Consider the following 16,688-nt stretch of genomic DNA (forward strand, 5'->3'; position numbering starts at 1 on the left):
TCCTCTATAACAATAACAGGGCCAAAGACAGATGCATTTTGCCAAAAGAAGAGGGAATGAGAACTATACTCTCTTAAATCCTTGGAATTGTTCAAGTCCACGTTGGAGCAACCTGGTTTAGTGGAAGGTGGGACAAGACGGTCTTCAAGGTCCCTTCCAGCCCAAACCATTCTCTGATTTGGTGAAATATTTGGGATGCTGCCATTGCCAAGCTCAGTTTAACCAATGTGTTTTTCTCGACACTTCAAACTGCCAGATAAATGCACTTGTGATTACTTCTGAGGGACAGAAGTGGACTGAAGTGTATGTAGGTTAAACCAAGGTGTGTATTCCCTAGGGATATCTCAGAAGATAAAAAGCAAGTCCTAACTACTATTTAAAGGCAGCCCAGCAGACGGGTAAAGTTACACCCAGGTGTGTCTTCCCTCAGGTGATCCCAAGGGAGAGATGCTGGGCCACTTTTCCTATTTAATGGTGGCAGAATAGCTGGTTAGATTACGTCTTAAGTCATTTTGTAAGCTTATCATCCAAATGTTAGGATACAAAAATTGTAAGCCTACAAAGCTATTTATGATAACAAATGCTGCTGCCATCACTGCATAATAAAATTTAAACAATGTATTAAAAATAAGCAATTATGCCACTGCTAAATTAAGCAGGAATATTGAATTAAAGGGATTAATTTATGCTTTGGCTGGGCAAAAAAAGTGAAGTTCATAGGGAGAACTACTGGTTGACAAATTTCCAGATCAACAAGACTGTTCTTGTCAATTATAAATAGCAGGAGAGGTTTATAATGAGGTCAGCAGTGCTTTTCCATGTCAAGGAATCAAAGAATATTTAATGTTAAAATTGATCAAACACTCTGAATTGCACGCATGGTGTCATGCACAGCTTTGAGCTCAGCTTATCATCTTCCTTTGGAAAGCAGAAAGCACCAGTCCAGGGAAAACTTCTGGGACAAAGCTCAAACTGGGGAAAGCAAGGAGCCCTGGTGGAAGAAGATAGGAATTATTTCCACCTGACATTGCTACTTCAGACTGAAGACACAGTCAGACAGCACTGAATTGGTTCCACTGACTCGCATTTTGAAGATTTATTTTACAACTTTAATGGCTGCAATTTTAATTCCCCCCCCCACCTCCCAAAATTAAATATCAGATTAGGGAACAGAATTTAACAGTTTAGCATAGCTGCCAGTACAGCAAATCAACAGCTCAGTCTTTCCACAAGAGCCCAGACCTAGGAGAGATATAAAGTTATCACATTACAGTAGTCTAGTCTGCATCTGACAAAACCAAAGTTGTTCTGATTTAAACATCTTGATCTCTCCTGTCGTTCAACTTCATCTCCTGAAGAACAAACTGCCTTAAACAAAACTCTCTAAGGGAAAAAAAATGACTGATTTTAAATGCCACAAAACTGTTTTGCCACTGGAAAGGAAGCAGTGCTGGGCTGTGCTCCTCATATCCACAAAAGTGGGTGTTGATCCAAGGCTGTGACCCACGCTGGCAAGAAAGAGAAAAATCTGCAGCAAATTCTGACACCCTGCTTTCCTCTAGGTGTTTCCTCCTGATACTTATCCCGGGAATGAAGAGATAATGCTCTCCAGTCAGTGGTTCACTTTCATTCAGGCTCTTATCTCTGCACTGCAATCAGCTGGAGGGAACACACCCACCAGGGTGATGTTAAAACAGCCAGCTTAGGGACCAGCAGCTCCCCGGCTGCAGCAGCTGCACCCCAGGAGCCTGGGGGGACACCCAGGCCAGGGGCTGGCTTTGCCTCTGGGCTGTCAGCACAAAAAAAACATCTCAGATTTGTCTGTGCCAGCCACGGCAGCGAGAACTGGAGATTAAAGGTGGTGCAGAACCTGGGAACAACGGAGTGGAGATGTGGGGTGTCATCCCTGCCCTCTCAGAACCTTCCCTGGCAGCTTTAGACACACAAATCCGAGGAACTTCAAACGTGGAAAAGACAAATCATTACCCAGCACTATCTTTGGGATCTTCCAGACAGGAAAGAGCATATCCACCAACACTCCACATTACTAGAAGATTCAGCAGATAAATTGACAAAGTCTTCATTTCTAGTACCAGAAGTCTGATAGATTTAATAAAATCAAACTGGCAAATTCGCGAGAGGAAATAATTCAGCACAGGTGAAAACATGGATTTTCCTCCACCTGTTTTCATGGTGTGTGGATGCCCTGGCAGAGCTTTTCTATCTCAAATCAGTGTAAAATATTCTCCAACAGGCATCACAAATAAACGCTTCAGGAATAACATGAACTTAACATGAATTTAAATACATCCTCCAGAGCAGAGAGGGAATTTTTATCAAAGTTTCAATACCTTGTTCAGTATCTGACCATAATTGTGGGAGATAAACATGGGTGTACCTATACAATGACCTGGGGGCCATGGAGATGTTTCTACTGTTTTGTGGAATGACGATAATTATATTTAGCACTCATTCAGGGCTTTTCATCTTCAAAGCACTTTACAAACATTAATTAATCCCCACAACACCCTATGAGGTAGGTGAGTATTATGACAGTAGGTGTGATCAGGGGATTGGGAGAGTGTGCACAAAGCCAGGTAAGGGCAGCAGGAACACACATTCCTGCAACTGCACATTTCAATTCCTGTTCCTCTCCACGGATCTGCACGCAAAAAGGCCTCTCCACATAAATGTATGTACAAAACCAGGCCCACACTAACCTGTTCCTCTGATTTAGTCCTGGTTTTATGACTGTGTAAGGCACTCTGGTTTTGGGAAGGAATAAAATCTCGAGTGCCCTGGTTTTGTAGTGCTCCTCTGATGCTTTAAACTGTGCGAGATGTTTTGACGTTCCACCGTGGAGCCACGGCTCCTTTCCATGCTGAGAGTTCAGGCTGAACAAATGCAAGAAGGGCACCTATTTCTGGGAGCTGGAGGCTTTGGGATCCTCTGGCAAACTCCATGCCAGGAAAGAGTGTTTTTAATAACCACAGGTGGATAATAGGTTTGCAAAACACGGTAACAGATGGGTATTTTAAATCAAAAGGAAAACAGAGAGGTGGAGAGGGAGCGCTCTCTTTCCAGACAGTTAGAGCTCAATACCTGCCCAACTTCTCTGAGGAATTACCAAGAGAACAAGGAAAAAAAATGCAGCTTAGTCATATTTGTATTCTTATTAAATGCAGGACTGCCTGAGGCGAGCAAGAGCTGATATCATAATTATTGGCTTGCCCAGCCAGCTGCCTTCTCTCACCTGATGTAAGATCAGATCTTTCCAGCCTTTGGAGCCTCTGTACCGCTGAGCTCCACTCTCTCTGCAGGGCTGTTTGAATGACCTAATCCTGTCCTGGAGCAGCACCACGCCGTTGTGCTTCAGTAGAAAGGTAAGAGGAAACCTCTGACAGCTCCATGCAGCTTTTTAGAAGTCAGCCGTGAAAGCCAAACGGAAGGGGGAGCAGAGCTCTCCTGCCTTGGCTCCTCTATTTAATGTGAAGTCCCTGAGGCTGACTTTGAAGAACTCCAGGCTGAGGGAAGGGAAGGTCAGCACCTCCATCCTGTTCCTCGGCAGCTCCTGTAGGTATTTACCAGACACCAACACAGAGGAGCAGGAGAAGGAGCCAAGGAAAGTCCAGGTAAGTTCATGGATCCATTGGTGCTGGGAGAAAGGAAGATTGGAGGTGACTTCCCAAAGGACAAAAGTCGCTTTTCTCGTCTCGGGTGAAGCTTAATCCAATCCTTCTGCTCCATAATTATAAAGAAAGCTGGAAGTGTTTTCATTGCCTGAAAGAAAAAAACAAACAGGGGGAATCAAACAACAAACCAAGAAAAGTATTGCTGAAAAAATATGGGAAGCCTCATGTCTCACCAATTCTTGAAAGATTTGTATCAAACTTTTCCAGTGGTGAATCAAAAACTTGGGAAGGTCTGTGTTTTGAAACCAAGCTTGTTTTTACTGCTGTTTTAAATCTGGTGCTTCTGCCTCGTGTGGTTGGTAGCAGAGGATGAAAACTTTGTTTAGATTTATTCCCATATGGAAAGGTGGCTGAAGTGACATCCAGAGAGAAGCCAGGATGGGTTAAGGGCAGGAATGGCTGAATTTGAGCACTGCAAGTAGAAACTGAATTCTTATTTATTTATATCACTTTCTTTTCACTTTTTCATTTCAGACTGTTAGATTTACAGCAAGAAAGGGACTGTTTGTGTTACAAACACAATAATTATCTAAACCTATAAATAACAACCATCTGTCATTCAACTCTTGACCCTCTTGCCTTCCTGGACAGCAGATTAGATTTGGGGGAATTAGACTTTATAAATGTTTCAGTTTGGTTTATCAGGATCATATGTTTCTAATTTGAATACTATATGAGACACGTTGAACTGGGTGAGGTGTAGGCTGAAAATGCATTTATTTTGTTAATAACTAATTATGGATATAAAGGGAAAAATATTGGATAGGTAAAGTGTATTTCTGAAGGAGCAAAGGATTGTGAAGTTTTCTGTCAGATATAATATATGCAGCCAAAGAAAATACACCATTAAAGCAGATTGTTTATCCTGGTGAGGGGAGATGGGCACTGGCAGAAGAAGGGTGAATATAAATCAAATAATCTGAGCTTCAAATGTAAAAGTAGAGTGTAAGAAAGTCCTGGCTTGTACAAGAAGACAGGAATTATCTTGTGGTGTGATATTGCTGAGTTCCTGGGTGTTACTGCAGCCACGTGCCAGAGACAGGAGTCAGTCCAGCACTCTGGGGAGTAAATGGAAACAGCTGTAAAATGCCACTGTGATTGGTGCAGCACAGGAACCTGCCAGGAACACATAAAACATTTGCTTTTACTGGCCTGAAAGAGGAAAGTGTGGAGAGAGGGAAGATTCACCTACATGGAGCAAAATCCTTCAGATCCATCCCTGGTCACAACAGGCTTTCCTTTTTTAGGACAATAGTTTGCAGCTCAGGTACAGGGGATAATGAGAAAAATACATTTAAAAAACCATAAAATGTCCTTTCAATTCTCTGTCCTTTCAGAGCATCAGTGTTATAAAACAGAAATTAAAAGAAAACGTCATTTTTTAGGATTTCTGGAAACTACACACTAACCACAACAACAATATTCTAATATTTTTGGCCACAAAGTTCCAGATATTTCACACAAGAAGTGGTGTCAGAACTACTTTCACTCATGAAAGCACTCCCATAACCTGATTTCATGTGCTGGTAAATGACCAAGGACAGGGAGGCAGAAATAAGGCCTCCAAAAAAACCTGAAATAGAAATTTCCAAGCCCCTGTAAAAAATATTTATAATTGATTCATGTTAGAACCAAACTGATCCTTTGGTTACAGCCTAAAGTGACCACGATAGGTTGGGAGGCAGAAGCCCTGCATTAGTCCATGCAAGACATTTTAAAAAGCATAAAATTTCAAATAAACCCAAAGAAAGTGAAAAAAAAAATTAAAATCACTACATGTATTTACCCTTTAAAAAGCAGGGACTCAAAGCACTGAAGTGTCTCATGAAGGATTTTTACAGCTACTGCTTACAACCCAAACAATTACACATGCAAATCACTCCAGCCTGGCTCCTGCTCCAGTTTTGGAGCTGGTTCCTGCTGCCTGTGCCCCCTGGAAAGTCTGGAAAATTTGGGTTGGATGTGAGGAAAATTTGGTGAAGCAGCAGTTTGGGCTCAGTGTCCCTAAGGCACAGGAAATGTGGATTTTTTTTCCAAGCAGAGAGGATTTGCTGGTGGTGGCCTTTGCCCCTTCTCGTTCCTCAGACAGCCCCAGCTCTGAGATTTGGGTCAAACACACCTCCCTGCTCTCCTGCACCTCAAAAATCATTAGCTCCAAAGACAAAGAGATTAATTATGGAGATAATGCAGATTAGGAGGGAGCTACAAATCACATCCTCCTCTGCTGCCTCCAGCCTCCCAAGGAATTCTTCATGGTGGAATGCTTGAGAGCAGGGTGGGAGCTGCCAGAGTAAAGTGATTTACCCTGAGTAAATCACCACAACCTGCTCTGGGGGAAGGTTTAAGCTTTAAGGTCCTTCCCCACCCCAACAATTCCATGGATTTGTGGGTCAGCGGCTGTGAGGTGCTGCTCTCCCTCCTGAGTCACTCTGGGATCAATGCCCTGATGTGCTGCCAGCCACAGGATGCTGCTTGGAATATTGGGAACTAAAAGCAAAGTCTTGGACAGTCCTATTGATCAGAGACACTTTGCCACTTCTAATAAGACTGGGGCAATAATTAACTCTTCTGCCACACTTCAGACATAAACCCAAGTCATGCCCTCAGTAGCACATCCTCTGCTACTTCCCCAGCTGTCTCCTCACCCCATATACAAACATCCTGCTTATTTTCTTTAAAATCAATTAAGTCCTGTCCATAACATTGCCCATTTTGGGTTTTTTTTCACCCATCTTGTGCACCCAAGTCTCCTGGTCACACATGAGATAGCAGCAGTGGTTGTTTCCATCATGCCAAGGGAGCTGAGACCTGGGTATGACCCAGAACTCTGTGCTTGGTGGGTTTTTTTTTGCAAGGAAAAAAACCAAAAACAACCCTTTTTGGGGAAAAAAAAAAGTCCCCCTTCCCAGGGGAATATATGCCACTATTATTCCTTATAAAAGCAATTAAAAGAGCCCACACAGAACCATAAAATCACAGGATGGGTTGGATTGGCAGCAACCTTAAAGCTCATCTTGTTCCATGGCAGGGACACCTTCCACTAGACCAGGCTGCTCCAAACAACTGTGATAGAACATATTATTCTTTATTTTATTCAGGATGCAAGGGCTTGGAGCCATCTGGCTTGGTTCCTCTTTTTTGCATTCTATGAACAAAATAACAACACTTCAGGCACTGGTCATTATATGTCTTTTACTTAAATTCTCTACATTTTCAAACTTGCATTCTCTGGGCCCTGCTGAATGTTTGCTGAGGACTGCAGGGAGCTGCTCAACATGTGGTTAGCAAAGCAATCCCTGTGCAGCCTTTACAAACCTCAGCAGTGCCTTTTGAGGCTCAGTAAATATATGTAAAATCATTTTAAGATGTTTGGATGAGACAGGGCTACTGCAATGCAGAGCATTATTATCTTTCTGTTGGTGAAGTGCTCAGAAATGAATGAAGCATCGAGGGTGAGGTTCCATCAGAGTCATGTAATGAAGCTGAACATGCTGTCATTTTAACCCAATTTGTTTCCCTCTGTACTGCTGCCTCACCAGTTTGTTAGAGCCTCTCAAAGGAGCTCATCCAGTGTCAGCTTACAACTTCCACACCTATCCAGTACTTTACTCCTGGAATGGGTAGGTATCCCTGCCCTGCAAACTCTTAACTGCTGGTTCAACAGACCTGCCAGGACAGGTCCCTGCAACATTCCCCTCTGTGGGCAAATGGTAGGATGCCAGAAATATTAGACAGGAACCTGTTCTCCCAGGAATGCAAGTAATTCATAGAAGGAAATAATTTACTATTTTCCCAGCTGGAATAATTAAACAGCGAGGCACTGTCCTCCTGAGCTGCTGCAAAGAAGAGCAAGTAAGAGGGGGGTGAAAAAAAGAGCTGGAATGTCTTGCAGTATAAATTCTCCTCCAGACCAAACAACCTTAATTCTGTGAGCCTTTCCTCACAAGCCAGAATTCCCAGGGCTCTGACCATCCTCCCTCCTCTCCTGTGGACTCCAAACTGGAGGGCAACTTTTTGAAAGGCCCTGACCAAAATCCCAAACTTCAGCTGCCACTTGACCAGGAGGATTTGCCTTCCCAGGTCTCACAGAACACGTTTGTGCCAGCACCTCAGCCCTGCCAGCCTGGCTGCCTGCTCCACTATGCCACGATCTGCCTGATTTAGGCTCAGCTTCCAACCCTTTAAGCCCCCAAGATGTTTCCATGCAGAATTGTTGCTTTCTCCTCACTCACTGTCTGCAGGGTTTCTTATTCCTGCCTGATGCTGAGCTCAGTTATCACTGGACTGTATTTTGCTGTCTGCAGACTCTTTTTCCTGGCTCCTTTTGAATATTAATCCTGCCCTCCACCTAGATAGGCCAAGCCTCCCATCTCCACTTGTCTCCAAATCTGATTAGAGCTCCTCTCCAGCCTCTCACTCAAGTCATTAGTGAAAATACCAAGTAGTGGCAGGCTCTTGAAGAAATCCACTCCAAATGCCCTTTCATTCTGACAGCAGCCAGTCTCTAACTCCTCCTAATGCTCTGTTCCACCCAGCTTTACCTCCTCTTTGTTAGAGTTTTATCTCAAATACATTTTCCTTGGCTTGCTTATGGGAGCATCACAGGCAAAAGCAGAGCAGCCTCACTAATACCCAGCTGTATAATCTGTATTATTCTGTCCTTGCAAGGTGACTATCCAGGGAAATTATACTGCCAGGACAATTCTTCCTTAGCAAATTCACAATAGCTTCTACTTTTGCCTTTTTTTTCCCCTAAACTTCGGTGAGTTTAAAATTTTGTCCTTTTCTACTTTTGCCTTTTTTCCCCCTAAACTTCGGTGAGTTTAAAATTTTGTCCTTTTCTACTTTTCCCATCCCCCCCCCCCCATTAGTTCGGTGGGTTTAAAATTTTGTCCTTTTCTGGGAGTTAAAGTTAAATCTGCCACCTGTAATTCTCTCACCTTTTCTACTTTGATGACAGGGAGTGATTTACCTCCTTTCAGTCTTGTAAATCCACTCGTACCCAGCCAATTCTCAGACCTGCAGCTCTGCAGTAATTTCAGCTGATTCTCTAAAATTCACCAGAACTAAATTAATTGGGGCCACTGAACCTGGAGACCTCAAAAAGCCCCAGCCCTGTCCTCTGGGAGGTGAGAACACAGGTATTCTTCCACAGGAGGGTGAGATCACAGGCAAGCATCATTAATATTCCAGAATTTCTCATCCTCTGACTTGGCAATGCCCCGTTAGTTTTCCACTGTGCTTTAAGGTCAGTAATTAATGTTTGCCCTACTTTTCCACCCAGGAATAGATTTGGGATGGGTTCTTTTTTTGGTTTTTTTTTTTTTTTCTTTCTTTGAAATGCAGAGTGTCTAGAGAGCACGTGTTCTACCCTCTGGATTTGGGGTCAGCTTTGTGACACCTGGATTCTGTTTTGGGAACGTGCAGCAAATATTATTGTCCAACATCTTTTATAAGAACCTTTCAAAGGACTCAAAAATTATAAACCAGGACCAACTTATCCAAGATTAGCCACTCATGCAAAGTAATTTTTTTTTTTTTATAGTCTGCACACAGTCCTGTGGGGTGTTGAGCAATAATACCACTTATTTAAATCTATGGAAATTTACTGTTTGTGGGTATACATCACTTCAGCACACAGCATAAAATACCTGTATGGAAAAGCTCTTTGCCTCAAAAAAAAAAAAAATTCATTTAATGGTTAAAACACTCTAGAATTCTTCCTTAAAAAAGGTAAAATTTCCTAGATTTTTGCCCATCCTCACCGAGGTGAGAGTGCCCTACAGCTCAGTGTTCAGCAAATTTAACAGCTAAAACTCAGCATAATTCTGTCACTTGCTCCTTTTCCTCTCTGACTCTACAAAAATACAGCAGGAAACTGTTTTCAACAGGCAAAATAAGTCAGGTTTATCCATGCAGAAATGCTCAACTGGACTGCAAAGGAGGCTGCAAAATTTGGCTTAAACTGATGATGTTCCTCATTGTTGAAAGCCTCCTCAGAAAAAGCCATTCTTAAAAATCTGTCCAACAAAAATAGTAAAATATCAGGTATACAGAAATAGAATATTTTCCCACACATAAACACATTGTTAAGGTAAAAAAAAAAAAAAAGAGAAAGAAAGGCAAAGTGGAATTTAAGAGAGAATGAAAATGTGGAATCTGTGAAAACTGAAAGTGAAGGTGGGAAGTGTCAGGAGTGAACTCCATGAAATTAATATGGATTATAAAATTGAACATCTTCAAATTCTGAGAAATAAGCACATGATGTGTCTATGATTCTTGCCTGTGGTTTTACAAGAAACCTGTAAGAGTCAATTTATTTCTTTATTATTCTTCCTTATTTCTTAACTGCCAATGCAAACATCTGCATTCTTGATGAGATAAAAATTACAATTCTTGCACACTCCCTATTCCAGCAGCATCGAGTTTCCCAAAAAAACCCAAGATACCAGGGATCACAACAAGAAAAATGACAATTGGCATTTTTTTAATTTGGAGAGAGAGAAGAAAAGGAAGACTGTAAGAAAAGCAAATGAGAGAACCCATAAGAATTCCTTTACCCTGGTTGAGCAAGTTTGATGTCGGGCTCATTAGGGATGTTAATGCCCAAACATCATGCACAGGTTTGGAGCAGACACAGGGCCTGGATTTCCCTGACAGGAGGAACCAGGCACGTGCTTTTTATTTTTTAACTGTTTTCCTGCTCTTGTCTCCACTTTAACCCAGCTGAGCTGGCACTGAGCAGGGAGAGCTGGACCAGATCACCTCCAGAAATCCCTCCCAGCCCAGTTTTCCTGAATTTCCCCAAGGATATTTCTGCTCTGTAGATCTTGGTATGAATTGGAAACCAAGGCTTTGAAAACCAGACACTTTTTAGCTCTGCTCTAAAGGCTCCCAGCCATGGAGGAAAATGGGCTTTGACCGTGGAGTGAGATTTTCTGTCACCAAAAAAAAAAATGTTAACAAAGGAAGCAAAGTATGAGGTTGCTTCCACATAGAAATTTGTGCCTCTTCACCAGCAAAGAGCAGCCAAAGCTGACAAAAACTCACACAGAAATTCCTTTACAACAAACTCAGATAAAACTCGCCCCAAGCACGAATCTCCTTGGCTGTAAAACATTTCCCACTTAATAACTGCTAAGCTGCCACAATATAAAATAGTGGGTTTAACAGGAAAAAATATTAAATCAGAGGGTGTAAATGTGTGAATGCAAAAGGTCTTAAATAAAGACATTTTCTTTAATTTCAAGTTTATTCATTAATTGATGAATAAACATCCACAAAGTCTCTTTGTTCAGGTTTCTGCTTTCCCATGTTGACATCTTTTTTCTCCTACTGAATCAATGACTCCTTGTTCTGGTTTCCCATCACTCTCTATAATGCCCAAAATACCATAATATTATAAATTTAGTCCTATAGTTGTTTAGAAAATCCAAGAAAACAAAAACACTGGAACAAGTGAAAATTTGATTACCCACAGAGATGTGTAAGAGGAGGCAAAATGTTGAGCTGTTGCCATTATCAAACTTGATACAGATTTGTGAGCAGATTTTCTTTATATTATTTAATAATATATTAAATTATCTATTCTTTTTTCTCCTGAAATTGCTTGTCACAGGACCTCGTCAGCAATAACACAAAACTGCATTTCTAGTCCCTTAATGAATATTCTTTATCAGCTGTGCTTTATGTGTTGGAAACAAACACCTATAGAAAGTTTAATTTGCATGATTTTTTTTATGCATAAGAAAACAGAACAGCTTTTGTAATAGGTTTAGTTTTATGTCTCGGCCTTTAATGTGGTAATCCCCTTAGATCAGTTAATTATGTTTTATGTATCGCTGAAATTTAATATTTTAAGAGAAGAAATGAGCGTAGTTTCAACCTCTTTAGAGCCAGCTGCTCCCCAAAATTTAAGATTCTGTTACAATAAAAGAGTTAATTTTCACACTGAGGAGAGAATGGACAAAATCCATGTTCAGATGGGGAATGAGGTTCCCAGAAAGAATCTCTTGGGCTTCATAAACTGCACAATGGTACAGGAAAATGCAGGACTTGGATGATTCTTCTTTAATTTCAACCATTTTCTTGCTTCCAATTTTCATCTCTATGAAGAATTTTGTAACAGCTTCAAGGTCTTGTACACAATTCAATATTCTTGCTTAAATGATGTTTCCTCAACGAAACAGGGACTACTTATTGAGTGTTTGTTGCAAAAGTGTTTTTGCACACACAGTTTGGGGATGTTTGCTGTTTCTGTGAAATTCCTGTCCCTTATTTCAAGGGTGTTATTGCCTCAGGTTTTGTGGTGAAAGAAATCCCTGGTTTTTTTGGGTTTTTTTTTTCGGTTTTCCTGTAAGTGAGAAGTGTTCATAAATTCACAGAAGTGAATTCCTCCTTTGCATTTTCTAGTTAATTTAATCTAGCTGTTATTTCTCTTTATTCATACTTTGCCACGAGATATCTTCATGAACCCTAATTTGGGATGGAAAAAAGTAAAAGCACATTTTTTGTCTCAGTTATCAATACAGGGAACATGCTCAGCCTGAAGGGATTCACTCAGTACAGAGAGACACAAACCAGATGGAATTTGGAATTTGCTCAGAAAGAGTAGAAAGCAGAAGGGCTATTTTCACACCAACAGAGCTCTTGAAGGATGTTATTGCTTCAGATATTCATTAAAAAGTTGAGATATTTAAGCATGGAAAAGACTTTTATCATGGTCTCCATTTCTTAGCTACTCTTGATAAAATAATTTCCAGACTGAAGCCCTGAAGAGGTTCATTTATCCCTCAAACAAGGGTCTGCACATCACAAACTTTGACATTTTCCCCTCTGTGGTTCTGCTGAGGAAAAATTAGAATGAATATAAAAGCCTCTGACATTTCACAAGGCTGGAAAAATCCATCCCAGATAAACAAATTTTGCAAAAGTTTTGCTTCAAACATTTCCATCACATTTCAATCATTTCAATCACATTTCAATCACACTGGCTGGAACAATCTGTTTCCAAACACTCAGGAATGAAGAGAACTGGGGAAAGAACAGCTTTGTTTTGTTTTTCTTTTAGGAGAAACAACTTTCACAAAGAATTTTCCCAAAAGAGTTAAAGCAGATGAAGAATAAAATGAAATTCTCTTCTAAACCAAACAGCTGTTCTTGGTATTGTTGCTGTTCACGGTGAGGACAGTGTTTGTGAGACAGAAATAGGCTAGAGGAATAAATTAGGCACTGGGAAAACAGGTGGGTGTAGCAGAGCTGGGAGTGCTTGGGAAGTGGGCAGGGAAAAGGGGAAGGACCAGCCTTGGACATTTGGCAGTGAAGGCAGAGAAGGGTAATTGGGGGAAGGGATGATGTGGTCACAACTGACAGGTTTGAGACACTCTCAGGACTGTAAAAACAGATGGGTTTAGCTGTGCCTATTTCATATTTTCCCTCATTTTCAGATCTCCTGGGAATTTCCTTTGTACTTATATTTACAACGAATATTAAGTTTTCCAATGCTTACAAAACCCTTCCTGGGGAATTTAATGCCTTTATGCACAACCTCTACTTTTATCCACAACATAAGATTTGCTTTTCCTTCCCCCTCCCCACTTCTTTTAGTCTTCCTAATTTCAAGTCACTTCTATCTCATCTTCTTCCCAGCAGTTATTCCTCCCTAAAGGATTAACATATTTCTGTGTTACTCATTTTGCAAAACAATGTCAGGCTGTATTTTCCCATAAGGTTATTTCATCTCCAAACTGGCCCTCATTTATTCCTCAGCCTGTCTGTCTCGTGCTTCTCCTGGAATCCCAAAGACAATGCTTTAAATTACAAAACTGAGTTCTCAACTTGATGCTGGGGTTGCAATGACTTTGTAATTTTGTGGGGGAAGGGAGACAAGAGTGTTGGGATAATCAGACATTTGCCTTTTTAAATTTTTTTTTCACCCACAATTTTGTTCTGTCTCTCCCTTTTCCCTAAGCAGTGTTTGCTCCAGCTGTAGCTGTAACTTCTGGGATTATGGCACTTTTCACACTGCAGAGAATTCATGGCACTGAAATGTGAAATATCCTGTGGGTTTATGTGTTTAAATCAGACCTCTCATATCAGAGCTGGTGCAGAACTGCAGCCCTGTTTTGGTTGACAAGGTTTTTTCACTCCTTTTTAACCTGTCAGGTTCATGCCCCATCACTGAACCTCATCTTCTTTTTTTTTTGCTGTTCCTCCCACCTCATCTTCATCATAACTGTTCAGAACAACATCATCACCTGCAAATTCTGTCATGCAGCTTTCAACCTCTCTTTTCCAGGTTGTTTGGGAATACTTTAATCCCTACAAAATCTCAGCAGACCCCCCAAAGGTCACCGCAGCACATTTACCTTCTATTTTCTCTTTCAACCAAGTATTCATCCACGCAAAGAGATTTTCTGTCTATATTCAGGATTTCAGAGGATGTTTGGTTCCTTTAAAACCTGGTGAGGAAGCATCTTGTCCAAAGCTCTTCCTGCTCACCCAAGCAAACCATCAGCCCAGTTTCCCCAGTAAAACTTAACATGAGAACCAGTATGGACCAGTGGGAAAAAACAGCACTGTAGTTTTGTGGACAGAGAGGTTCTTGCTAGGAGTGGAAGGTGAGGAAAAAATGTCCCTCTCCATGACCTGTTCCTCCATTTTTCCTGCTCTATATGCACCATTTCTCATGCATGCCTAGGAAGAGGTGTCAGCAGAACACATCACTCCACATCAGCTGTGCTCCTGTCAGTGGCTGGATTAGCTACTGGTTGTTGCATGGATGCTGAAAGACCTTTGATCTTCTGAAGTCAGAGCAGGGCTTTAGTCTTGGGGTTTGCATGGATTTTTTTTTTCCTCCTTTTTCAAAGTTTTCCCCCCCAAAAATAAATGCTTGAAGCAGTGCTGCATAATTTTTTTTTTTTTTCTGAGAAGTTCAGAGGTTTTTTTCTGAGTTCAGGTTTTTTTTTTTCTGAGAAGCTCAGAGGCTTGTGTAAACTACACTGCACAGCCCAGAGTAATCATGTAAAACATGCACAAGCTGTAGTTTGAGCTGATTCCATTCAATTCCATGTAAAACCAGCAGAATCTGTTCCAATCAAAACTCCAACTCAGGGCAGCTCTGCCTGCTGACATTGGGAACCCAAAACAGGTGAAATTCTACATGCTTACAACTATTGTAGTCTGACATTTCCAAAGAAAAACTCAAGCAAACAGAAGTTAAACAGCCCCTGAACTTGGTTTTTGGTGTCTCTGATGTTTCTGCACTTAACACATCCCTGCTCTGTGAATCAGCCATCCAAAGGGGGCTTTTTGTTGTTGGTTTTTTTTTTTTTCTGTTTTGTTTTGTGGGGTTTTTTTGTGTTTTGTTTTGCTTTTTTAACATACTCAGCTTACGACCGTGCTGAGTAATAATAAGATTCCCAAATCCATTTCTCAGATCAAATAAAGGTAATTACAGAGCTTACTGTGGGCGATTCCCAGTGGGAGGGTGGGAGTGGCCACGGGTGGGGCTGTACATGCACAACAGAGAAAATGGGAATGTACCACACCCGTCATAAAACATGCTGCCACAGCCAGCAACAGAAACCATTAGGGTGGATCATCATCCCCACCTTCTCATAAAGACAGAAAGATGGCATGAGATCCCAAGATGAACTCTCAAGTCCCAGGGAGATGAGCGTGACTCACCCGGGGAGAAAAAGGAACCTAAAACAAATTAGGAGGCTCCCAAAAGTCCTTCCCCTGTGTGTCCCCCCTACACCCCGTTCCCCAGAGAGGATTAATGGGGTGCATCGTGGCACTCAGAGCCCTTGAGCTATCAATAGGTAATTCATGGGAACAGCTGCTCATTATTCATCTTTTATTACGCACAAGCAGCAAGGAGCAGGGCCACAACTTGTTGTGTTTTGGATCTGGAGGAGCTGACAATCCCTGACCCACATTATTTATTAGATCATTCAGTGCTGCTCACATTTTTGGAAATGCTAACCAATGTCCACTTGTATCATCTGGTTTTAAAACCAGCTGGTATTTGCCTTTTCATTCAAATGTAGTGGTGGGCTCTAAAAAAAAAATAACCTTATACAAAATGTTGTGGATGCAGAAAATATTGTGGATAGCCCATCAACTGCTTTGGAAACTAGGAATCAAAATAGCCACAGAAAGGAAAGGGATACATTGGAATACATTAAAAGACTTTATAATGTGGTAGAAGAAAGTAAAGTGACCCAGACTGTCATTGCAGGGAGAGGAAAGGAAAGGATGGATGAAGGAATACGTGGGAGACAGAACACGTAATTATAGGAGAAAGAGACACTGAAGCTCACAAATGATGGTGTGAAACAGGGCTGTAAAAAAGGTAAGAGTGAAGCACAGGTGCAGGGACTGTGAGGGATGCCTGGAGAAGGACAAAGTGCTCATTCCCTTCTACATTCTCCCAGCTTTCAGTGGGATCTGAAAGGTGATGTGGGATCAATCTGCAGGTGATGAATTCCTGAGCCAAAGGAGGCACCTCCTTATCTACCATCCCATTTATTGGCTGTAGCTGCTTTTAGCCTTTCTTCTTCCTAGGAATTTTTTTTTATAAGTCACATGGCTGTGTTAATAGCTTTGCTCTGTTTGTGGTATCTCTTCACTGGCACTGCCCAGACCCAAAATTCGGAATTCAGCCCAGAGAATTCAGTTACAGATTTGCTGCCATCAGTGAACGCCGTTATCTCCTGTGCTGGTTTTTCCTGCCAACCCAGCTGGTTATTCATGACAGAATCACACAGTTTCTGTATCATATTAACTGCTCCCAGCCCTTGGAACCGTGTCTGACTTCATGCTTAGATGTCTACAATAAAGCAATGAAATTTCACACCCCTCCTTCAGGAAGCAGCAGAACCATTCATCCAGAAAACAGGACAGGGTATGCAAAGGATTGGGTTTGAAAATACTGCCAGAGTTGCAGGGCTGGCAGGGAGAGCTGACATCTATTTTACAGGTTAACTGGTG

General features: G+C 41.5%; 1 protein-coding gene across 1 annotated transcript in view; it reads left to right on the forward strand.

The window, feature by feature from the left end:
• Positions 1 to 3,338: 3,338 nt before the first annotated feature.
• FOXN1 (forkhead box N1) overlaps positions 3,339 to 16,688 on the forward strand; it is a 36,599-nt gene continuing 23,249 nt past the window's right edge. Inside the window, exon 1 of the mRNA XM_053961340.1 lies at positions 3,339 to 3,383. The gene's annotated coding sequence lies outside the window, so the exon portion shown is untranslated. The remainder of the gene's footprint in view (positions 3,384 to 16,688) is intronic.

Source organism: Vidua chalybeata, chromosome 20 (assembly GCF_026979565.1).
Source record: "Vidua chalybeata isolate OUT-0048 chromosome 20, bVidCha1 merged haplotype, whole genome shotgun sequence".
In the NCBI taxonomy this organism is placed as follows: domain Eukaryota; kingdom Metazoa; phylum Chordata; class Aves; order Passeriformes; family Viduidae; genus Vidua; species Vidua chalybeata.